Source organism: Leiobunum rupestre, chromosome 1 (genome assembly GCF_980474605.1).
Source record: "Leiobunum rupestre chromosome 1, qqLeiRupe1.1.hap1, whole genome shotgun sequence".
NCBI lineage: Eukaryota > Metazoa > Arthropoda > Arachnida > Opiliones > Sclerosomatidae > Leiobunum > Leiobunum rupestre.
In genome coordinates, this window is record NC_143384.1 from 23,266,158 (window position 1) to 23,285,722 (window position 19,565).

A 19,565-nucleotide genomic window follows, 5' to 3' on the forward strand; every position below is an offset into this window, starting at 1 on the left:
GAAAAATAACTATTTTCCGCAGTCAGGATGGCCGAGCGGTTAAGGCGTCAGATTTAAGCTCTGATCCTCGAAAGAGGGCGTGGGTTTGAACCCCACTTTTGACAAATTCTTTCTTTTCATTTCTTCCGCAAAGAAACCCTATCCGTTTTTTCGAGGAGAGACACTACGAATTTCCTCTTTCTAAAAAAAGTTCGTTTTCTGGAAAAATAATAATTTCCCTAGTCAGGATGGCCGAGCGGTTAAGGCGTCAGATTTAAGCTCTGTTCCTCGATAGAGGGCGTGGGTTCGAACACCCATTCTGAGAAATTCATTCGTTCATTTCTTCCGCAAAGAAACTCAATCCGTTTTTTCGAGGAGAGAGACTGCGAATTTAATCTTTGTAAAAAAAGTTCGTATTCTGAAAAATAACTAATTTCCGCAGTCAGGATGGCCGAGCGGTTAAGGCGTCAGATTTAAGCTCTGATCCTCGAAAGAGGGCGTGGGTTCGAACCCCACTTCTAACAAATTCATTCCTTTCATTTCTTCCGCAAAGAAACCCTATCCGTTTTTTCGAGGAGAGAGACTGCGAATTTAATCTTTCTTAAAAAAGTTCGTATTCTGAAAAATAACTAAATTCCGCAGTCAGGATCCCCGAGCGGTTTAGGCGTCAGATTTCAGCTCTGATCCTCGAAAGAGGGCGTGGGTTCGAATCCCACTTCTAACAAATTCATTCCTTTCATTTCTTCCGTAAAGAAACTCAATCCGTTTTTTCGAGGGGAGAGACTGAATTTAATCTCTCAAAAAAGTTCGTATTCAGGAAAAATAACTATTTTCCGCAGTCAGGATGGCCGAGCGGTTAAGGCGTCAGATTTAAGCTCTGATCCTCGAAAGAGGGCGTGGGTTTGAACCCCACTTTTGACAAATTCTTTCTTTTCATTTCTTCCGCAAAGAAACCCTATCCGTTTTTTCGAGGAGAGACACTACGAATTTCATCTTTCTAAAAACAGTTCGTTTTCTGGAAAAATAATAATTTCCCTAGTCAGGATGGCCGAGCGGTTAAGGGGTCAGATTTAAGCTCTGTTCCTCGATAGAGGGCGTGGGTTCGAACACCCATTCTGAGAAATTCATTCGTTCATTTCTTCCGCAAAGAAACTCAATCCGTTTTTTCGAGGAGAGAGACTGCGAATTTAATCTTTCTAAAAAAAGTTCGTATTCTGAAAAATAACTAAATTCCGCAGTCAGGATCACCGAGCGGTTTAGGCGTCAGATTTAAGCTCTGATCCTCGAAAGAGTGCGTGGGTTCTAACCCCACTTCTGACAACTTCTTTCCTTTCATTTCTTCCGCAAAGAAACTCAATCCGTTTTTTCGAGGAGAGAGACTGCGAATTTAATCTCTCAAAAAAGTTCGTATTCAGGAAAAATAACTATTTTCCGCAGTCAGGATGGCCGAGCGGTTAAGGCGTCAGATTTAAGCTCTGATCCTCGAAAGAGGGCGTGGGTTTGAACCCCACTTTTGACAAATTCTTTCTTTTCATTTCTTCCGCAAAGAAACCCTATCCGTTTTTTCGAGGAGAGACACTACGAATTTCATCTTTCTAAAAACAGTTCGTTTTCTGGAAAAATAATAATTTCCCTAGTCAGGATGGCCGAGCGGTTAAGGGGTCAGGTTTAAGCTCTGTTCCTCGATAGAGGGCGTGGGTTCGAACACCCATTCTGAGAAATTCATTCGTTCATTTCTTCCGCAAAGAAACTCAATCCGTTTTTTCGAGGAGAGAGACTGCGAATTTAATCTTTGTAAAAAAAGTTCGTATTCTGAAAAATAACTAGTTTCCGCAGTCAGGATGGCCGAGCGGTTAAAGCGTCAGATTTAAGCTCTGATCCTCGAAAGAGGGCGTGGGTTCGAACCCCACTTCTAACAAATTCATTCCTTTCATTTCTTCCGTAAAGAAACTCAATCCGTTTTTTCGAGGAGAGAGACTGTGAATTTAATATCTCAAAAAAGTTCGTATTCTGGAAAAATAACTATTTTCCGCAGTCAGGATGGCCGAGCGGTTAAGGCGTCAGATTTAAGCTCTGATCCCCGAAAGAGGGCGTGGGTTTGAACCCCACTTTTGACAAATTCTTTCTTTTCATTTCTTCCGCAAAGAAACCCTATCCGTTTTTTCGAGGACAGACACTACGAATTTCATCTACTAAAAAAAGTTCGTTTTCTGGAAAAATAATAATTTCCCTAGTCAGGATGGCCGAGCGGTTAAGGCGTCAGATTTAAGCTCTGTTCCTCGAAAGAGGGCGTGGGTTCGAACCCCACTTCTAACAAATTCATTCCTTTCATTTCTTCCGCAAAGAAACTCAATCCGTTTTTTCGAGGAGAGAGACTGCGAATTTAATCTCTCAAAAAAGTTCGTATTCTGGAAAAATAACTTATTTCGCAGTCAGGATGGCCGAGCGGTTAAGGCGTCAGATTTAAGCTCTGATCCTCGAAAGAGGGCGTGGGTTTGAATCCCACTTCTAACAAATTCATTCCTTTCATTTCTTCCGTAAATAAACTCAATCCGTTTTTTCGAGGAGAGAGACTGTGAATTTAATCACTCAAAAAAGTTCGTATTCTGGAAAAATAACTAATTTCCTCAGTCAGAATGGCCGAGCGGTTAAGGCGTCAAATTTAAGCTCTGATTCTCGAAAGAGGGCGTGGGTTCGAAACCCATTTCTTACAGAATCTTTCCTTTCATTTCTTCCGCAAAGAAACTCAATCCGTTTTTTCGAGAAGAGAGACTGCGAATTTTTATCTCTCAAAAAAGTTCGTATTCAGGAAAAATACCCTTTTTCCGCAGTCAGGATGGCCGAGCGGTCAAGGCGTCAGATTTAAGCTCTGATCCTCGAAAGAGGGCGTGGGTTCGAACCCCACATCTGACAAATTCTTTCTTTTTATTTCTTCCGCAAAGAAACCCTATCCGTTTTTTCGAGGAGAGAGACTGCGAATTTAATCTTTCTAAAAAAAGTTCGTATTCTGAAAAATAACTAAATTCCGCAGTCAGGATCACCGAGCGGTTTAGGCGTCAGATTTCAGCTCTGATCCTCGAAAGAGGGCGTGGGTTCGAATCCCACTTCTAACAAATTCATTCCTTTCATTTCTTCCGTAAAGAAACTCAATCCGTTTTTTCGAGGAGAGAGACTGAATTTAATCTCTCAAAAAAGTTCGTATTCTGGAAAAATAACTTAATTCCGCAGTCAGGATGGCCGAGCGGTTAAGGCGTCAGATTTAAGCTCTGATCCTCGAAAGAGGGCGTGGGTTCGAACCCCACTTCTAACAAATTCATTCCTTTCATTTCTTCCGTAAAGAAACTCAATCCGTTTTTTCGAGGAGAGAGACTGTGAATTTAATCTCTCAAAAAAGTTCGTATTCTGGAAAAATAACTTATTTCGCAGTCAGAATGGCCGAGCGGTTAAGGCGTCAAATTTAAGCTCTGATTCTCGAAAGAGGGCGTGGGTTCGAAACCCACTTCTTACAGAATCTTTCCTTTCATTTCTTCCGCAAAGAAACTCAATCCGTTTTTTCGAGCAGAGAGACTGCGAATTTTTATCTCTCAAAAAAGTTCGTATTCAGGAAAAATACCCTTGTTCCGCAGTCAGGATGGCCGAGCGGTCAAGGCGTCAGATTTAAGCTCTGATCCTCGAAAGAGGGCGTGGGTTTTAACCCCACTTCTGACAAATTCTTTCTTTTCATTTCTTCCGCAAAGAAACCCTATCCGTTTTTTCGAGGAGAGAGACTGCGACTTTAATCTTTCTAAAAAAAGTTCGTATTCTGAAAAATAACTAAATTCCGCAGTCAGGATCACCGAGCGGTTTAGGCGTCAGATTTCAGCTCTGATCCTCGAAAGAGGGCGTGGGTTCGAATCCCACTTCTAACAAATTCATTCCTTTCATTTCTTCCGTAAAGAAACTCAATCCGTTTTTTCGAGGAGAGAGACTGAATTTAATCTCTCAAAAAAGTTCATATTCTGGAAAAATAACTTAATTCCGCAGTCAGGATGGCCAAGCGGTTAAGGCGTCAGATTTAAGCTCTGATTCTCGAAAGAGGGCGTGGGTTCGAACCCAACTTCTTACAAATTCTTTCCTTTCATTTCTTCAGCAAAGAAACTCAATCCGTTTTTTCGAGGAGAGAGACTGCGAATTTAATCTCTCAAAAAAGTTCGTATTCAGGAAAAATAACTACTTTCCGCAGTCAGGATGGCCGAGCGGTTAAGGCGTCAGATTTAAGCTTTGATCCTCGAAAGGGGGCGTGGGTTTTAACCCCACTTCTGACAAACTCTTTCTTTTCATTTCTTCCGCAAAGAAACCCTATCCGTTTTTTCGAGGAGAGAGACTGCGAATTTAATCTTTCTAAAAAAATTTCGTGTTCTGAAAAATAACTAAATTCCGCAGTCAGGATCACCGAGCGGTTTAGGCGTCAGATTTAAGCTCTGATCCTCGAAAGAGTGCGTGGGTTCGAACCCCACTTCTGACAACTTCTTTCCTTTCATTTCTTCCGCAAAGAAACTCAATCCGTTTTTTCGAGGAGAGAGACTGCGAATTTAATCTCTCAAAAAAGTTCGTATTCAGGAAAAATAACTATTTTTCGCAGTCAGGATGGCCGAGCGGTTAAGGCGTCAGATTTAAGCTCTGATCCTCGAAAGAGGGCGTGGGTTTGAACCCCACTTTTGACAAATTCTTTCTTTTCATTTCTTCCGCAAAGAAACTCAATCCGTTTTTTCGAGGAGAGAGACTGCGAATTTAATCTTTCTAAAAAAAATTCGTTTTCTGGAAAAATAATAATTTCCCTAGTCAGGATGGCCGAGCGGTTAAGGCGTCAGATTTAAGCTTTGATCCTCGAAAGAGGGCGTGGGTTTTAACCCCACTTCTGACAAACTCTTTCTTTTCATTTCTTCCGCAAAGAAACCCTATCCGTTTTTTCGAGGAGAGAGACTGCGAATTTAATCTCTCAAAAAAGTTCGTATTCAGGAAAAATAACTAAATTCCGCAGTCAGGATCACCGAGCGGTTTAGGCGTCAGATTTAAGCTCTGATCCTCGAAAGAGTGCGTGGGTTCGAACCCCACTTCTGACAACTTCTTTCCTTTCATTTCTTCCGCAAAGAAACTCAATCCGTTTTTTCGAGGAGAGAGACTGCGAATTTAATCTCTCAAAAAAGTTCGTATTCAGGAAAAATAACTATTTTCCGCAGTCAGGATGGCCGAGCGGTTAAGGCGTCAGATTTAAGCTCTGATCCTCGAAAGAGGGCGTGGGTTTGAACCCCACTTTTGACAAATTCTTTCTTTTCATTTCTTCCGCAAAGAAACCCTATCCGTTTTTTCGAGGACAGACACTACGAATTTCATCTTTCTAAAAAAAATTCGTTTTCTGGAAAAATAATAATTTCCCTAGTCAGGATGGCCGAGCGGTTAAGGCTTCAGATTTAAGCTCTGATCCTCGAAAGAGGGCGTGGGTTCGAACCCCACTTCTGACAACTTCTTTCCTTTCATTTCTTCCGCAAAGAAACTCAATCCGTTTTTTCGAGAAGAGAGACTGCGAATTTAATCTCTCAAAAAAGTTCGTATTCAGGAAAAATAACTATTTTCCGCAGTCAGGATGGCCGAGCGGTTAAGGCGTCAGATTTAAGCTCTGATCCTCGAAAGAGGGCGTGGGTTTGAACCCCACTTTTGACAAATTCTTTCTTTTCATTTCTTCCGCAAAGAAACTCAATCCGTTTTTTCGAGGAGAGAGACTGCGAATTTAATCTTTCTAAAAAAAATTCGTTTTCTGGAAAAATAATAATTTCCCTAGTCAGGATGGCCGAGCGGTTAAGGCGTCAGATTTAAGCTTTGATCCTCGAAAGAGGGCGTGGGTTTTAACCCCACTTCTGACAAACTCTTTCTTTTCATTTCTTCCGCAAAGAAACCCTATCCGTTTTTTCGAGGAGAGAGACTGCGAATTTAATCTCTCAAAAAAGTTCGTATTCAGGAAAAATAACTAAATTCCGCAGTCAGGATCACCGAGCGGTTTAGGCGTCAGATTTAAGCTCTGATCCTCGAAAGAGTGCGTGGGTTCGAACCCCACTTCTGACAACTTCTTTCCTTTCATTTCTTCCGCAAAGAAACTCAATCCGTTTTTTCGAGGAGAGAGACTGCGAATTTAATCTCTCAAAAAAGTTCGTATTCAGGAAAAATAACTATTTTCCGCAGTCAGGATGGCCGAGCGGTTAAGGCGTCAGATTTAAGCTCTGATCCTCGAAAGAGGGCGTGGGTTTGAACCCCACTTTTGACAAATTCTTTCTTTTCATTTCTTCCGCAAAGAAACCCTATCCGTTTTTTCGAGGACAGACACTACGAATTTCATCTTTCTAAAAAAAATTCGTTTTCTGGAAAAATAATAATTTCCCTAGTCAGGATGGCCGAGCGGTTAAGGCTTCAGATTTAAGCTCTGATCCTCGAAAGAGGGCGTGGGTTCGAACCCCACTTCTGACAACTTCTTTCCTTTCATTTCTTCCGCAAAGAAACTCAATCCGTTTTTTCGAGGAGAGAGACTGCGAATTTAATCTCTCAAAAAAGTTCGTATTCAGGAAAAATAACTATTTTCCGCAGTCAGGATGGCCGAGCGGTTAAGGCGTCAGATTTAAGCTCTGATCCTCGAAAGAGGGCGTGGGTTTGAACCCCACTTCTGACAAATTCTTTCTTTTCATTTCTTCCGCAAAGAAACCCTATCCGTTTTTTCGAGGAGAGACACTACGAATTTCATCTTTCTAAAAAAAGTTCGTTTTCTGGAAAAATAATAATTTCCCTAGTCAGGATGGCCGAGCGGTTAAGGCATCAGATTTAAGCTTTGATCCTCGAAAGAGGGCGTGGGTTCGAACCCCACTTCTGACAAATTCTTTCCTTTCATTTCTTCCGCAAAGAAACTCAAATCGTTTTGTCGAGGAGAGAGACTGTGAATTTAATCTCTAAAAAAAGTTCGTATTCTGGAAAAATAACTTATTTCCGCAGTCAGGATGGCCGAGCGGTTAAGGCGACAGATTTACGCTCTGATCCTCGAAGAGAACGTGGGTTCGAACCACACTTCTCACAAATTCATTCCTTTCATTTCTTTCGCAAAGAAACGTAATTCGTTTTTTCGAGGAGAGAGACTGCGAATTTAATCTCTCAAAAAAGTTCGTATTCTGGAAAAATAACTAATTTCCGCAGTCAGAATGGCCAAGCGGTTAAGGCGTCAGTTTTAAGCTCTGATCCTCGAGAGAGGGCGTGGGTTCGAGACCCACCTCTAACAAATTCATTCCTTTCATTTCTTCCGTAAAGAAACTCAATCCGTTTTTTCAAGGAGAGAGACTGTGAATTTAATCTCTCAAAAAAGTTCGTATTCTGGAAAAATAATTTATTTCCGCAGTCAGGATGGCCGAGGGGTTAAGGCGTCAGATTTAAGCTCTGATCCTCGGAAGAGGGCGTGGGTTTGAACCCCACTTTTGACAAATTCTTTCTTTTCATTTCTTCCGCAAAGAAACCCTATCCGTTTTTTCGAGGACAGACACTACGAATTTCATCTTTCTAAAAAAAATTCGTTTTCTGGAAAAATAATAATTTCCCTAGTCAGGATGGCCGAGCGGTTAAGGCTTCAGATTAAGCTCTGATCCTCGAAAGAGGGCGTGGGTTCGAACCCCACTTCTGACAAATTCTTTCCTTTCATTTCTTCCGCAAAGAAACTCAATCCGTTTTTTCGAGGAGAGAGACTGCGAATTTAATCTCTCAAAAAAGTTCGTATTCAGGAAAAATAACTATTTTCCGCAGTCAGGATGGCCGAGCGGTTAAGGCGTTAGATTTAAGCTCTGATCCTCGAAAGAGGGCGTGGGTTTGAACCCCACTTCTGACAAATTCTTTCTTTTCATTTCTTCCGCAAAGAAACCCTATCCGTTTTTTCGAGGAGAGACACTACGAATTTCATCTTTCTAAAAAAAGTTCGTTTTCTGGAAAAATAATAATTTCCCTAGTCAGGATGGCCGAGCGGTTAAGGCTTCAGATTAAGCTCTGATCCTCGAAAGAGGGCGTGGGTTCGAACCCCACTTCTGACAAATTCTTTCCTTTCATTTCTTCCGCAAAGAAACTCAAACCGTTTTGTCGAGGAGAGAGACTGTGAATTTAATCTCTAAAAAAAGTTCGTATTCTGGAAAAATAACTTAGTTCCGCAGTCAGGATGGCCGAGCGGTTAAGGCGACAGATTTACGCTCTGATCCTCGAAAGAGGGCGTTGGTTCGAACCCCACTTCTGACAAATTATTTCCTTTCATTTCTTCCGCAAAGAAACTTAATCCGTTTTTTCGAGGAGAGAGACTGCGAATTTAATCTCTCAAAAAAGTTCGTATTCTGGAAAAATAACTAATTTCCGCAGTCAGAATGGCCGAGCGGTTAAAGCGTCAGATTTAAGCTCTGATCCTCGAAAGAGGGCGTGGGTTCGAACCCCACTTCTGACAAATTCATTCCTTTCATTTCTTCCGCAAAGAAACCCTATCCGTTTTTTCGAGGAGAGAGACTGTGAATTTAATCTCTCAAAAAAGTTCGTATTCTGGAAAAATAAGTAATTTTCGCAGTCAGGATGGCCGAGCGGTTAAGGCGTCAGATTTAAGCTCTGATCCTCGAAAGATGGCGTGGGTTCGAACCCCACTTCTGACAAATTCTTTCTTTTCATTTCTTCCGCAAAGAAACCCTATCCGTTTTTTCGAGGAGAGAGACTGCGAATTTAATCATTCTAAAAAAAGTTCGTATTCTGAAAAATAACTAATTTCCGCAGTCAGGATTGCCGAGCGGTTAAAGCGTCAGATTTAAGCTCTGATCCTCGAAAGAGGGCGTGGGTTCGAACCCCACTTCTGACAAATTCATTCCTTTCATTTCTTCCGCAAAGAAACCCTATCCGTTTTTTCGAGGAGAGAGACTGTGAATTTAATCTCTCAAAAAAGTTCGTTTTCTGGAAAAATAAGTAATTTTCGCAGTCAGGATGGCCGAGCGGTTAAGGCGTCAGATTTAAGCTCTGATCCTCGAAAGATGGCGTGGGTTCGAACCCCACTTCTAACAAATTCATTCCTTTCATTTCTTCCGTAAAGAAACTCAATCCGTTTTTTCGAGGAGAGAGACTGTGAATTCAATCTCTCAAAAAAGTTCGTATTCTGGAAAAATAACTAATTTCCGCAGTCAGGATTGCCGAGCGGTAAAGGCGTGAGATTTAAGCTCTGATCCTCGAAAGAGGGCATTTGTTCGAACCCCACTTCTGACAAATTCTTTCCTTTCATTTCTTCCGCAAAGAAACTTAATCCGTTTTTTCGAGGAGAGAGACTGCGAATTTAATCTCTCAAAAAAGTTCGTATTCTGGAAAAATATTTAATTTCCGCAGTCAGGATGGCCGAGCGGTTAAGGCGTCAGATTTAAGCTCTGATCCTCGAAAGGGGGCGTGGGTTTGAGCTCCTCTTCTGTTAATTTTTTCTTTTCATTTCTTCCGCAAAGAAACTCAATCCGTTTTTTCGAGGAGAGAAACTGCGAATTTAATCTTTCTAAAAAGAAGTTCGTATTCTGAAAAATAACTACTATCCGCAGTCAGGATGGACGAGCGGTTAAGGCGTCAGATTTAAGCTCTGATCCTCGGAAGAGGAAGTGGGTTCAAATCACACTTCTGACAAATTCTTTCCTTTCATTTCTTCCGCAAAGAAACCCTATCCGTTTTTTCGAGGAGAGACATTACGAATTTCATCTTTCTAAAAAAAGTTCGAATTCTGGAAAAATAATATTACCCCCAGTCAGGATGGCCGAGCGGTTAAGGCGTCAGATTTAAACTCTGATCCTCGAAAGAGGGCGTGGGTTCGAACCCCACTTCTGACAAATTCTTTCCTTTCATTTCTTCCGCAAAGAAACTCAAACCGTTTTGTCGAGGAGAGAGACTGTGAATTTAATCTCTAAAAAAAGTTCGTATTCTGGAAAAATAACTTAGTTCCGCAGTCAGGATGGCCGAGCGGTTAAGGCGACAGATTTACGCTCTGATCCTCGAAAGAGGGCGTTGGTTCGAACCCCACTTCTGACAAATTATTTCCTTTCATTTCTTCCGCAAAGAAACTTAATCCGTTTTTTCGAGGAGAGAGACTGCGAATTTAATCTCTCAAAAAAGTTCGTATTCTGGAAAAATAACTAATTTCCGCAGTCAGAATGGCCGAGCGGTTAAAGCGTCAGATTTAAGCTCTGATCCTCGAAAGAGGGCGTGGGTTCGAACCCCACTTCTGACAAATTCATTCCTTTCATTTCTTCCGCAAAGAAACCCTATCCGTTTTTTCGAGGAGAGAGACTGTGAATTTAATCTCTCAAAAAAGTTCGTATTCTGGAAAAATAAGTAATTTTCGCAGTCAGGATGGCCGAGCGGTTAAGGCGTCAGATTTAAGCTCTGATCCTCGAAAGATGGCGTGGGTTCGAACCCCACTTCTGACAAATTCTTTCTTTTCATTTCTTCCGCAAAGAAACCCTATCCGTTTTTTCGAGGAGAGAGACTGCGAATTTAATCATTCTAAAAAAAGTTCGTATTCTGAAAAATAACTAATTTCCGCAGTCAGGATTGCCGAGCGGTTAAAGCGTCAGATTTAAGCTCTGATCCTCGAAAGAGGGCGTGGGTTCGAACCCCACTTCTGACAAATTCATTCCTTTCATTTCTTCCGCAAAGAAACCCTATCCGTTTTTTCGAGGAGAGAGACTGTGAATTTAATCTCTCAAAAAAGTTCGTTTTCTGGAAAAATAAGTAATTTTCGCAGTCAGGATGGCCGAGCGGTTAAGGCGTCAGATTTAAGCTCTGATCCTCGAAAGATGGCGTGGGTTCGAACCCCACTTCTAACAAATTCATTCCTTTCATTTCTTCCGTAAAGAAACTCAATCCGTTTTTTCGAGGAGAGAGACTGTGAATTCAATCTCTCAAAAAAGTTCGTATTCTGGAAAAATAACTAATTTCCGCAGTCAGGATTGCCGAGCGGTAAAGGCGTGAGATTTAAGCTCTGATCCTCGAAAGAGGGCATTTGTTCGAACCCCACTTCTGACAAATTCTTTCCTTTCATTTCTTCCGCAAAGAAACTTAATCCGTTTTTTCGAGGAGAGAGACTGCGAATTTAATCTCTCAAAAAAGTTCGTATTCTGGAAAAATATTTAATTTCCGCAGTCAGGATGGCCGAGCGGTTAAGGCGCCAGATTTAAGCTCTGATCCTCGAAAGGGGGCGTGGGTTTGAGCTCCTCTTCTGTTAATTTTTTCTTTTCATTTCTTCCGCAAAGAAACTCAATCCGTTTTTTCGAGGAGAGAAACTGCGAATTTAATCTTTCTAAAAAGAAGTTCGTATTCTGAAAAATAACTACTATCCGCAGTCAGGATGGACGAGCGGTTAAGGCGTCAGATTTAAGCTCTGATCCTCGGAAGAGGAAGTGGGTTCAAATCACACTTCTGACAAATTCTTTCCTTTCATTTCTTCCGCAAAGAAACCCTATCCGTTTTTTCGAGGAGAGACATTACGAATTTCATCTTTCTAAAAAAAGTTCGAATTCTGGAAAAATAACATTACCCCCAGTCAGGATGGCCGAGCGGTTAAGGCGTCAGATTTAAACTCTGATCCTCGAAAGAGGGCGTGGGTTCGAACCCCACTTCTGACAAATTCTTTCCTTTCATTTCTTCCACAAAGAAACTCAATCCGTTTTTTCGAAAAGAGAGACTTCGAATTTAATCTTTCTAAAAAAGTTCGTATTCTGAAAAATAACTACTATCCGCAGTCAGGATAAACGAGCGGTTAAGGCGTCAGATTTAAGCTCTGAACCTCGAAAGAGGGCGTGGGTTCGAACCCCACTTCTTACAAATTCTTTCCTTTCATTTCTTCCGCAAAGAAACTCAATCCGTTTTTTCGAGGAGAGAGACTGCGAATTTAATCTTTCTAAAAAAAGTTCGTATTCTGAAAAATAACTTATTTCCGCAGTCAGGATGGCCGAGCGGTTAAGGCGTCAGATTTAAGCTCTGAACCTCGAAAGAGGGCGTGGGTTCGAACCCCACTTCTTACAAATTCTTTCCTTTCATTTCTTCCGTAAAGAAACTCAATCCGTTTTTTCGAGGAGAGAGACTGTGAATTTAATCTCTCAAAAAAGTTCGTATTCTGGAAAAATAACTTATTTCCGCAGTCAGGATGGCCGAGCGGTTAAGGCGTCAGATTTAAGCTCTGATCCTCGAAAGATGGCGTGGGTTCGAACCCCACTTCTGACAAATTCTTTCTTTTTTTTTCTTCCGCAAAGAAACCCTATCCGTTTTTTCGAGGAGAGAGACTGCGAATTTAATCTCTCAAAAAAGTTCGTATTCTGGAAAAATATTTAATTTCCGCAGTCAGGATGGCCGAGCGGTTAAGGCGTCAGATTTAAGCTCTGATCCTCGAAAGGGGGCGTGGGTTTGAGCTCCTCTTCTGTTAATTTTTTCTTTTCATTTCTTCCGCAAAGAAACTCAATCCGTTTTTTCGAGGAGAGAAACTGCGAATTTAATCTTTCTAAAAAGAAGTTCGTATTCTGAAAAATAACTACTATCCGCAGTCAGGATGGACGAGCGGTTAAGGCGTCAGATTTAAGCTCTGATCCTCGGAAGAGGAAGTGGGTTCAAATCACACTTCTGACAAATTCTTTCCTTTCATTTCTTCCGCAAAGAAACCCTATCCGTTTTTTCGAGGAGAGACATTACGAATTTCATCTTTCTAAAAAAAGTTCGAATTCTGGAAAAATAATATTACCCCCAGTCAGGATGGCCGAGCGGTTAAGGCGTCAGATTTAAACTCTGATCCTCGAAAGAGGGCGTGGGTTCGAACCCCACTTCTGACAAATTCTTTCCTTTCATTTCTTCCGCAAAGAAACTCAAACCGTTTTGTCGAGGAGAGAGACTGTGAATTTAATCTCTAAAAAAAGTTCGTATTCTGGAAAAATAACTTAGTTCCGCAGTCAGGATGGCCGAGCGGTTAAGGCGACAGATTTACGCTCTGATCCTCGAAAGAGGGCGTTGGTTCGAACCCCACTTCTGACAAATTATTTCCTTTCATTTCTTCCGCAAAGAAACTTAATCCGTTTTTTCGAGGAGAGAGACTGCGAATTTAATCTCTCAAAAAAGTTCGTATTCTGGAAAAATAACTAATTTCCGCAGTCAGAATGGCCGAGCGGTTAAAGCGTCAGATTTAAGCTCTGATCCTCGAAAGAGGGCGTGGGTTCGAACCCCACTTCTGACAAATTCATTCCTTTCATTTCTTCCGCAAAGAAACCCTATCCGTTTTTTCGAGGAGAGAGACTGTGAATTTAATCTCTCAAAAAAGTTCGTATTCTGGAAAAATAAGTAATTTTCGCAGTCAGGATGGCCGAGCGGTTAAGGCGTCAGATTTAAGCTCTGATCCTCGAAAGATGGCGTGGGTTCGAACCCCACTTCTGACAAATTCTTTCTTTTCATTTCTTCCGCAAAGAAACCCTATCCGTTTTTTCGAGGAGAGAGACTGCGAATTTAATCATTCTAAAAAAAGTTCGTATTCTGAAAAATAACTAATTTCCGCAGTCAGGATTGCCGAGCGGTTAAAGCGTCAGATTTAAGCTCTGATCCTCGAAAGAGGGCGTGGGTTCGAACCCCACTTCTGACAAATTCATTCCTTTCATTTCTTCCGCAAAGAAACCCTATCCGTTTTTTCGAGGAGAGAGACTGTGAATTTAATCTCTCAAAAAAGTTCGTTTTCTGGAAAAATAAGTAATTTTCGCAGTCAGGATGGCCGAGCGGTTAAGGCGTCAGATTTAAGCTCTGATCCTCGAAAGATGGCGTGGGTTCGAACCCCACTTCTAACAAATTCATTCCTTTCATTTCTTCCGTAAAGAAACTCAATCCGGTTTTTCGAGGAGAGAGACTGTGAATTCAATCTCTCAAAAAAGTTCGTATTCTGGAAAAATAACTAATTTCCGCAGTCAGGATTGCCGAGCGGTAAAGGCGTGAGATTTAAGCTCTGATCCTCGAAAGAGGGCATTTGTTCGAACCCCACTTCTGACAAATTCTTTCCTTTCATTTCTTCCGCAAAGAAACTTAATCCGTTTTTTCGAGGAGAGAGACTGCGAATTTAATCTCTCAAAAAAGTTCGTATTCTGGAAAAATATTTAATTTCCGCAGTCAGGATGGCCGAGCGGTTAAGGCGCCAGATTTAAGCTCTGATCCTCGAAAGGGGGCGTGGGTTTGAGCTCCTCTTCTGTTAATTTTTTCTTTTCATTTCTTCCGCAAAGAAACTCAATCCGTTTTTTCGAGGAGAGAAACTGCGAATTTAATCTTTCTAAAAAGAAGTTCGTATTCTGAAAAATAACTACTATCCGCAGTCAGGATGGACGAGCGGTTAAGGCGTCAGATTTAAGCTCTGATCCTCGGAAGAGGAAGTGGGTTCAAATCACACTTCTGACAAATTCTTTCCTTTCATTTCTTCCGCAAAGAAACCCTATCCGTTTTTTCGAGGAGAGACATTACGAATTTCATCTTTCTAAAAAAAGTTCGAATTCTGGAAAAATAACATTACCCCCAGTCAGGATGGCCGAGCGGTTAAGGCGTCAGATTTAAACTCTGATCCTCGAAAGAGGGCGTGGGTTCGAACCCCACTTCTGACAAATTCTTTCCTTTCATTTCTTCCACAAAGAAACTCAATCCGTTTTTTCGAAAAGAGAGACTTCGAATTTAATCTTTCTAAAAAAGTTCGTATTCTGAAAAATAACTACTATCCGCAGTCAGGATAAACGAGCGGTTAAGGCGTCAGATTTAAGCTCTGAACCTCGAAAGAGGGCGTGGGTTCGAACCCCACTTCTTACAAATTCTTTCCTTTCATTTCTTCCGCAAAGAAACTCAATCCGTTTTTTCGAGGAGAGAGACTGCGAATTTAATCTTTCTAAAAAAAGTTCGTATTCTGAAAAATAACTTATTTCCGCAGTCAGGATGGCCGAGCGGTTAAGGCGTCAGATTTAAGCTCTGAACCTCGAAAGAGGGCGTGGGTTCGAACCCCACTTCTTACAAATTCTTTCCTTTCATTTCTTCCGTAAAGAAACTCAATCCGTTTTTTCGAGGAGAGAGACTGTGAATTTAATCTCTCAAAAAAGTTCGTATTCTGGAAAAATAACTTATTTCCGCAGTCAGGATGGCCGAGCGGTTAAGGCGTCAGATTTAAGCTCTGATCCTCGAAAGATGGCGTGGGTTCGAACCCCACTTCTAACAAATTCATTCCTTTCATTTCTTCCGTAAAGAAACTCAATCCGGTTTTTCGAGGAGAGAGACTGTGAATTCAATCTCTCAAAAAAGTTCGTATTCTGGAAAAATAACTAATTTCCGCAGTCAGGATTGCCGAGCGGTAAAGGCGTGAGATTTAAGCTCTGATCCTCGAAAGAGGGCATTTGTTCGAACCCCACTTCTGACAAATTCTTTCCTTTCATTTCTTCCGCAAAGAAACTTAATCCGTTTTTTCGAGGAGAGAGACTGCGAATTTAATCTCTCAAAAAAGTTCGTATTCTGGAAAAATATTTAATTTCCGCAGTCAGGATGGCCGAGCGGTTAAGGCGCCAGATTTAAGCTCTGATCCTCGAAAGGGGGCGTGGGTTTGAGCTCCTCTTCTGTTAATTTTTTCTTTTCATTTCTTCCGCAAAGAAACTCAATCCGTTTTTTCGAGGAGAGAAACTGCGAATTTAATCTTTCTAAAAAGAAGTTCGTATTCTGAAAAATAACTACTATCCGCAGTCAGGATGGACGAGCGGTTAAGGCGTCAGATTTAAGCTCTGATCCTCGGAAGAGGAAGTGGGTTCAAATCACACTTCTGACAAATTCTTTCCTTTCATTTCTTCCGCAAAGAAACCCTATCCGTTTTTTCGAGGAGAGACATTACGAATTTCATCTTTCTAAAAAAAGTTCGAATTCTGGAAAAATAACATTACCCCCAGTCAGGATGGCCGAGCGGTTAAGGCGTCAGATTTAAACTCTGATCCTCGAAAGAGGGCGTGGGTTCGAACCCCACTTCTGACAAATTCTTTCCTTTCATTTCTTCCACAAAGAAACTCAATCCGTTTTTTCGAAAAGAGAGACTTCGAATTTAATCTTTCTAAAAAAGTTCGTATTCTGAAAAATAACTACTATCCGCAGTCAGGATAAACGAGCGGTTAAGGCGTCAGATTTAAGCTCTGAACCTCGAAAGAGGGCGTGGGTTCGAACCCCACTTCTTACAAATTCTTTCCTTTCATTTCTTCCGCAAAGAAACTCAATCCGTTTTTTCGAGGAGAGAGACTGCGAATTTAATCTTTCTAAAAAAAGTTCGTATTCTGAAAAATAACTTATTTCCGCAGTCAGGATGGCCGAGCGGTTAAGGCGTCAGATTTAAGCTCTGAACCTCGAAAGAGGGCGTGGGTTCGAACCCCACTTCTTACAAATTCTTTCCTTTCATTTCTTCCGTAAAGAAACTCAATCCGTTTTTTCGAGGAGAGAGACTGTGAATTTAATCTCTCAAAAAAGTTCGTATTCTGGAAAAATAACTTATTTCCGCAGTCAGGATGGCCGAGCGGTTAAGGCGTCAGATTTAAGCTCTGATCCTCGAAAGATGGCGTGGGTTCGAACCCCACTTCTGACAAATTCTTTCTTTTTTTTTCTTCCGCAAAGAAACCCTATCCGTTTTTTCGAGGAGAGAGACTGCGAATTTAATCTTTCTAAAAAAAAGTTCGTATTCTGGAAAAATAATTTTTTCCGCAATCCGGATGGCCGAGCGGTTAAGGCGTCATATTTAAGCTCTGATTCTCGAAAGAGGGCGTGGGTTCGAACCCCACTTCTGACAAATTCTTTCCTTTCATTTCTTCCGCAAAGCAACTTAATCCGTTTTTTCGAGGAGAGAGACTGCGAATTTAATCTCTCAAAAAAGTTCGTATTCTGGAAAAATAACTAATTTCCGCAGTCAGGATGGCCGAACGGTTAAGGCGTCAAATTTAAGCTCTGATCCTCGAAAGAGGGCGTGGGTTTGAGCTCCTCTTCTGTTAAATTCTTTCTTTTCATTTCTACCGCAAAGAGACTCAATCCGTTTTTTCGAGGAGAGAGACTTCGAATTTAATCTTTCTAAAAAAAGTTCGTATTCTGGAAAAATAGTAAAGTTTCACAGTCAGGATGGACGAGCGGTTAAGGCGTCAGATTTAAGCTCTGATCCTCGAAAGAGGGCGTGCGTTCGAACCCCACTTCTGACAAATTATTTACTTTCATTTCTTCCGCAAAGAAACTTAATACGTTTTTTCGAGAAGAGAGACTACGAATTTCATCTTTCTAAAAAAAGTTCGTATTCTGGAAAAATAGCTAAATTTCTCAATCAGGATGGCCGAGCGGTTAAGGCGTCAGATTTAAGCTCTGATCCTCGAAAGAGGGCGTGGGTTCGAACCCCACTTCTGACAAATTCTCTCCTTTCATTTCGTCCGCAAAGAAACTCTATTTGTTTTTTCGAGGAGAGAGATTGCGAATTTAATCTTTCTAAAAAAGTTCGTATTCTGGAAAAATAATTAACTTTCGTAGTCAGGATGGACGAGCGCTTAAGGCGTCAGTTTTAAGCTCTGATCCTCGAAAGAGAACGTAGGTTCGAACCACACTTCTCACAAATTCATTCCTTTCATTTCTTTCGCAAAGAAACGTAATTCGTTTTTTCGAGGAGAGAGACTGCGAATTTAATCTCTCAAAAAAGTTCGTATTCTGGAAAAATAACTAATTTCCGCAGTCAGAATGGCCAAGCGGTTAAGGCGTCTGATTTAATCTCTGATCCTCGAAAGAGTTCGTGGGTTCGAACCCCACTTCTGACAAATTCTTTCATTTCTTCCGCAAAGAAACTCAATCCGTTTTTTCGAGGAGAGAGACTGCGAATTGAATCACTTAAAAAAGTTCGTATTCTGGAAAAATAATTAAGTTTCACAGTCAGGATGGACGAGCGGTTCAGGCGTGAGATTTAAGCCCTGATCCTCGAAAGAGGGCGTGGTTTCGAAACCAACTTCTTACAAATTCTTTCCTTTCATTTCTTCCGCAAAGAAACTCAATCCGTTTTTTCGAGGAGAGAGACTGCGAATTTAATCTTTCTAAAAAAAGGTTCGTATTCTGAAAAAATAACTAATTTCCGCAGTCAGGATGGCCGAGCGGTTAAGGTGTCAGATTTAAGCTCTGATCCTCGAAAGAGGGCGTGGGTTCGAACCCCACTTCTGACAAATTCTTTCCTTTCATTTCTTCCGCAAAGAAACTCATTCCGTTTTGTCGAGGAGAGAGACTGCTAATTTGATCTCTCAAAAAAAGTTCGTATTCTGGAAAAATAACTAATTTCCGCAGTCAGGATGGCCGAGCGGTTAAGGCGTCTGATTTAAGCTCTGATCCTCGAAAGAAGGCGTGGGTTCGAACCCCACTTCTGACAAATTCTTTCAATTCTTCCGCAAAGAAACTCAATCCGTTTTTTCGAGGAGAGAGACTGCGAATTTAATCACTTAAAAAAGTTCGTATTCTGGAAAAATAATTAAGTTTCACAGTGAGGATGGACGAGCGGTTCAGGCGTGAGATTTAAGCTCTGATCCTCGAAAGAGGGCGTGGTTTCGAAACCCTGTTCTTACAAATTCTTTCCTTTCATTTCTTCCGCAAAGAAACTCAATCCGTTTTTTCGAGGAGAGAGACTGCGAATTTAATCTTTCTAAAAAAGTTCGTATTCTGGAAAAATAATTTTTTCCGCAGTCCGGATGGCCGAGCGGTTAAGGCGTCAGATTTAAGCTCTGATTCTCGAAAGAGGGCGTGGGTTCGAACCCCACTTCTGACAAATTCTTTCCTTTCATTTCTTCCGCAAAGAAACTTAATCCGTTTTTTCGAGGAGAGAGACTGCGAATTTAATCTCTCAAAAAAGTTCATATTCTGGAAAAATAACTAATTTCCGCAGTCAGGATGGCCGAACGGTTAAGGCGTCAGGTTTAAGCTCTGATCCTCGAAAGAGGGCGTGGGTTTGAGCTCCTCTTCTGTTAAATTCTTTCTTTTCATTTCTACCGCAAAGAGACTCAATCCGTTTTTTCGAGGAGAGAGACTTCGAATTTAATCTTTCTAAAAAAAGTTCGTATTCTGGAAAAATAGTAAAGTTTCACAGTCAGGATGGACGAGCGGTTAAGGCGTCAGATTTAAGCTCTGATCCTCGAAAGAGGGCGTGCGTTCGAAACCCACTTCTGACAAATTATTTACTTTCATTTCTTCCGCAAAGAAACTTAATACGTTTTTTCGAGAAGAGAGACTACGAATTTCATCTTTCTAAAAAAAGTTCGTATTCTGGAAAAATAGCTAAATTTCTCAATCAGGATGGCCGAGCGGTTAAGGCGTTAGATTTAAGCTCTGATCCTCGAAAGAGGGCGTGGGTTCGAACCCCACTTCTGACAAATTCTCTCCTTTCATTTCGTCCGCAAAGAAACTCTATTTGTTTTTTCGAGGAGAGAGATTGCGAATTTAATCTTTCTAAAAAAGTTCGTATTCTGGAAAAATAATTAACTTTCGTAGTCAGGATGGACGAG

General features: G+C 41.2%; 43 non-coding genes across 43 annotated transcripts; all 43 read left to right on the forward strand.

Moving 5' to 3' along the window:
• Positions 1-21: 21 nt before the first annotated feature.
• On the forward strand, positions 22-104 carry TRNAL-UAA (transfer RNA leucine (anticodon UAA)). The gene has a single exon. It is a non-coding gene; the product is annotated as a tRNA-Leu (tRNA).
• Positions 105-420: 316 nt separating this feature from the next.
• On the forward strand, positions 421-503 carry TRNAL-UAA (transfer RNA leucine (anticodon UAA)). The gene has a single exon. It is a non-coding gene; the product is annotated as a tRNA-Leu (tRNA).
• A 314-nt stretch (positions 504-817) lies between these two features.
• Positions 818-900, forward strand: TRNAL-UAA (transfer RNA leucine (anticodon UAA)). Its single transcript has one exon. It is a non-coding gene; the product is annotated as a tRNA-Leu (tRNA).
• Positions 901-1,415: 515 nt separating this feature from the next.
• TRNAL-UAA (transfer RNA leucine (anticodon UAA)) lies at positions 1,416-1,498 on the forward strand. The gene has a single exon. It is a non-coding gene; the product is annotated as a tRNA-Leu (tRNA).
• A 515-nt stretch (positions 1,499-2,013) lies between these two features.
• On the forward strand, positions 2,014-2,096 carry TRNAL-UAA (transfer RNA leucine (anticodon UAA)). Its single transcript has one exon. It is a non-coding gene; the product is annotated as a tRNA-Leu (tRNA).
• Positions 2,097-2,410: 314 nt separating this feature from the next.
• Positions 2,411-2,493, forward strand: TRNAL-UAA (transfer RNA leucine (anticodon UAA)). The gene has a single exon. It is a non-coding gene; the product is annotated as a tRNA-Leu (tRNA).
• Positions 2,494-2,809: 316 nt separating this feature from the next.
• TRNAL-UAA (transfer RNA leucine (anticodon UAA)) lies at positions 2,810-2,892 on the forward strand. The gene has a single exon. It is a non-coding gene; the product is annotated as a tRNA-Leu (tRNA).
• Positions 2,893-3,206: 314 nt separating this feature from the next.
• On the forward strand, positions 3,207-3,289 carry TRNAL-UAA (transfer RNA leucine (anticodon UAA)). Its single transcript has one exon. It is a non-coding gene; the product is annotated as a tRNA-Leu (tRNA).
• A 1,310-nt stretch (positions 3,290-4,599) lies between these two features.
• TRNAL-UAA (transfer RNA leucine (anticodon UAA)) lies at positions 4,600-4,682 on the forward strand. The gene has a single exon. It is a non-coding gene; the product is annotated as a tRNA-Leu (tRNA).
• Positions 4,683-5,197: 515 nt separating this feature from the next.
• On the forward strand, positions 5,198-5,280 carry TRNAL-UAA (transfer RNA leucine (anticodon UAA)). Its single transcript has one exon. It is a non-coding gene; the product is annotated as a tRNA-Leu (tRNA).
• A 117-nt stretch (positions 5,281-5,397) lies between these two features.
• On the forward strand, positions 5,398-5,480 carry TRNAL-UAA (transfer RNA leucine (anticodon UAA)). The gene has a single exon. It is a non-coding gene; the product is annotated as a tRNA-Leu (tRNA).
• A 116-nt stretch (positions 5,481-5,596) lies between these two features.
• TRNAL-UAA (transfer RNA leucine (anticodon UAA)) lies at positions 5,597-5,679 on the forward strand. The gene has a single exon. It is a non-coding gene; the product is annotated as a tRNA-Leu (tRNA).
• A 515-nt stretch (positions 5,680-6,194) lies between these two features.
• On the forward strand, positions 6,195-6,277 carry TRNAL-UAA (transfer RNA leucine (anticodon UAA)). The gene has a single exon. It is a non-coding gene; the product is annotated as a tRNA-Leu (tRNA).
• Positions 6,278-6,394: 117 nt separating this feature from the next.
• Positions 6,395-6,477, forward strand: TRNAL-UAA (transfer RNA leucine (anticodon UAA)). Its single transcript has one exon. It is a non-coding gene; the product is annotated as a tRNA-Leu (tRNA).
• A 116-nt stretch (positions 6,478-6,593) lies between these two features.
• TRNAL-UAA (transfer RNA leucine (anticodon UAA)) lies at positions 6,594-6,676 on the forward strand. The gene has a single exon. It is a non-coding gene; the product is annotated as a tRNA-Leu (tRNA).
• A 117-nt stretch (positions 6,677-6,793) lies between these two features.
• TRNAL-UAA (transfer RNA leucine (anticodon UAA)) lies at positions 6,794-6,876 on the forward strand. The gene has a single exon. It is a non-coding gene; the product is annotated as a tRNA-Leu (tRNA).
• A 513-nt stretch (positions 6,877-7,389) lies between these two features.
• Positions 7,390-7,472, forward strand: TRNAL-UAA (transfer RNA leucine (anticodon UAA)). The gene has a single exon. It is a non-coding gene; the product is annotated as a tRNA-Leu (tRNA).
• Positions 7,473-7,787: 315 nt separating this feature from the next.
• On the forward strand, positions 7,788-7,870 carry TRNAL-UAA (transfer RNA leucine (anticodon UAA)). The gene has a single exon. It is a non-coding gene; the product is annotated as a tRNA-Leu (tRNA).
• Positions 7,871-8,384: 514 nt separating this feature from the next.
• Positions 8,385-8,467, forward strand: TRNAL-UAA (transfer RNA leucine (anticodon UAA)). Its single transcript has one exon. It is a non-coding gene; the product is annotated as a tRNA-Leu (tRNA).
• Positions 8,468-8,583: 116 nt separating this feature from the next.
• On the forward strand, positions 8,584-8,666 carry TRNAL-UAA (transfer RNA leucine (anticodon UAA)). The gene has a single exon. It is a non-coding gene; the product is annotated as a tRNA-Leu (tRNA).
• A 316-nt stretch (positions 8,667-8,982) lies between these two features.
• On the forward strand, positions 8,983-9,065 carry TRNAL-UAA (transfer RNA leucine (anticodon UAA)). Its single transcript has one exon. It is a non-coding gene; the product is annotated as a tRNA-Leu (tRNA).
• A 715-nt stretch (positions 9,066-9,780) lies between these two features.
• Positions 9,781-9,863, forward strand: TRNAL-UAA (transfer RNA leucine (anticodon UAA)). The gene has a single exon. It is a non-coding gene; the product is annotated as a tRNA-Leu (tRNA).
• Positions 9,864-10,178: 315 nt separating this feature from the next.
• TRNAL-UAA (transfer RNA leucine (anticodon UAA)) lies at positions 10,179-10,261 on the forward strand. The gene has a single exon. It is a non-coding gene; the product is annotated as a tRNA-Leu (tRNA).
• Positions 10,262-10,377: 116 nt separating this feature from the next.
• Positions 10,378-10,460, forward strand: TRNAL-UAA (transfer RNA leucine (anticodon UAA)). Its single transcript has one exon. It is a non-coding gene; the product is annotated as a tRNA-Leu (tRNA).
• Positions 10,461-10,776: 316 nt separating this feature from the next.
• On the forward strand, positions 10,777-10,859 carry TRNAL-UAA (transfer RNA leucine (anticodon UAA)). Its single transcript has one exon. It is a non-coding gene; the product is annotated as a tRNA-Leu (tRNA).
• A 715-nt stretch (positions 10,860-11,574) lies between these two features.
• On the forward strand, positions 11,575-11,657 carry TRNAL-UAA (transfer RNA leucine (anticodon UAA)). Its single transcript has one exon. It is a non-coding gene; the product is annotated as a tRNA-Leu (tRNA).
• A 316-nt stretch (positions 11,658-11,973) lies between these two features.
• TRNAL-UAA (transfer RNA leucine (anticodon UAA)) lies at positions 11,974-12,056 on the forward strand. Its single transcript has one exon. It is a non-coding gene; the product is annotated as a tRNA-Leu (tRNA).
• Positions 12,057-12,172: 116 nt separating this feature from the next.
• Positions 12,173-12,255, forward strand: TRNAL-UAA (transfer RNA leucine (anticodon UAA)). Its single transcript has one exon. It is a non-coding gene; the product is annotated as a tRNA-Leu (tRNA).
• A 516-nt stretch (positions 12,256-12,771) lies between these two features.
• Positions 12,772-12,854, forward strand: TRNAL-UAA (transfer RNA leucine (anticodon UAA)). The gene has a single exon. It is a non-coding gene; the product is annotated as a tRNA-Leu (tRNA).
• A 315-nt stretch (positions 12,855-13,169) lies between these two features.
• On the forward strand, positions 13,170-13,252 carry TRNAL-UAA (transfer RNA leucine (anticodon UAA)). Its single transcript has one exon. It is a non-coding gene; the product is annotated as a tRNA-Leu (tRNA).
• Positions 13,253-13,368: 116 nt separating this feature from the next.
• TRNAL-UAA (transfer RNA leucine (anticodon UAA)) lies at positions 13,369-13,451 on the forward strand. The gene has a single exon. It is a non-coding gene; the product is annotated as a tRNA-Leu (tRNA).
• Positions 13,452-13,767: 316 nt separating this feature from the next.
• TRNAL-UAA (transfer RNA leucine (anticodon UAA)) lies at positions 13,768-13,850 on the forward strand. Its single transcript has one exon. It is a non-coding gene; the product is annotated as a tRNA-Leu (tRNA).
• A 715-nt stretch (positions 13,851-14,565) lies between these two features.
• On the forward strand, positions 14,566-14,648 carry TRNAL-UAA (transfer RNA leucine (anticodon UAA)). The gene has a single exon. It is a non-coding gene; the product is annotated as a tRNA-Leu (tRNA).
• Positions 14,649-14,964: 316 nt separating this feature from the next.
• Positions 14,965-15,047, forward strand: TRNAL-UAA (transfer RNA leucine (anticodon UAA)). The gene has a single exon. It is a non-coding gene; the product is annotated as a tRNA-Leu (tRNA).
• Positions 15,048-15,163: 116 nt separating this feature from the next.
• Positions 15,164-15,246, forward strand: TRNAL-UAA (transfer RNA leucine (anticodon UAA)). Its single transcript has one exon. It is a non-coding gene; the product is annotated as a tRNA-Leu (tRNA).
• Positions 15,247-15,961: 715 nt separating this feature from the next.
• On the forward strand, positions 15,962-16,044 carry TRNAL-UAA (transfer RNA leucine (anticodon UAA)). The gene has a single exon. It is a non-coding gene; the product is annotated as a tRNA-Leu (tRNA).
• Positions 16,045-16,360: 316 nt separating this feature from the next.
• On the forward strand, positions 16,361-16,443 carry TRNAL-UAA (transfer RNA leucine (anticodon UAA)). Its single transcript has one exon. It is a non-coding gene; the product is annotated as a tRNA-Leu (tRNA).
• A 116-nt stretch (positions 16,444-16,559) lies between these two features.
• TRNAL-UAA (transfer RNA leucine (anticodon UAA)) lies at positions 16,560-16,642 on the forward strand. The gene has a single exon. It is a non-coding gene; the product is annotated as a tRNA-Leu (tRNA).
• A 719-nt stretch (positions 16,643-17,361) lies between these two features.
• TRNAL-UAA (transfer RNA leucine (anticodon UAA)) lies at positions 17,362-17,444 on the forward strand. Its single transcript has one exon. It is a non-coding gene; the product is annotated as a tRNA-Leu (tRNA).
• A 712-nt stretch (positions 17,445-18,156) lies between these two features.
• On the forward strand, positions 18,157-18,239 carry TRNAL-UAA (transfer RNA leucine (anticodon UAA)). Its single transcript has one exon. It is a non-coding gene; the product is annotated as a tRNA-Leu (tRNA).
• Positions 18,240-18,356: 117 nt separating this feature from the next.
• TRNAL-UAA (transfer RNA leucine (anticodon UAA)) lies at positions 18,357-18,439 on the forward strand. Its single transcript has one exon. It is a non-coding gene; the product is annotated as a tRNA-Leu (tRNA).
• A 310-nt stretch (positions 18,440-18,749) lies between these two features.
• On the forward strand, positions 18,750-18,832 carry TRNAL-UAA (transfer RNA leucine (anticodon UAA)). Its single transcript has one exon. It is a non-coding gene; the product is annotated as a tRNA-Leu (tRNA).
• A 518-nt stretch (positions 18,833-19,350) lies between these two features.
• TRNAL-UAA (transfer RNA leucine (anticodon UAA)) lies at positions 19,351-19,433 on the forward strand. Its single transcript has one exon. It is a non-coding gene; the product is annotated as a tRNA-Leu (tRNA).
• The last annotated feature ends 132 nt before the right edge of the window (positions 19,434-19,565 follow it).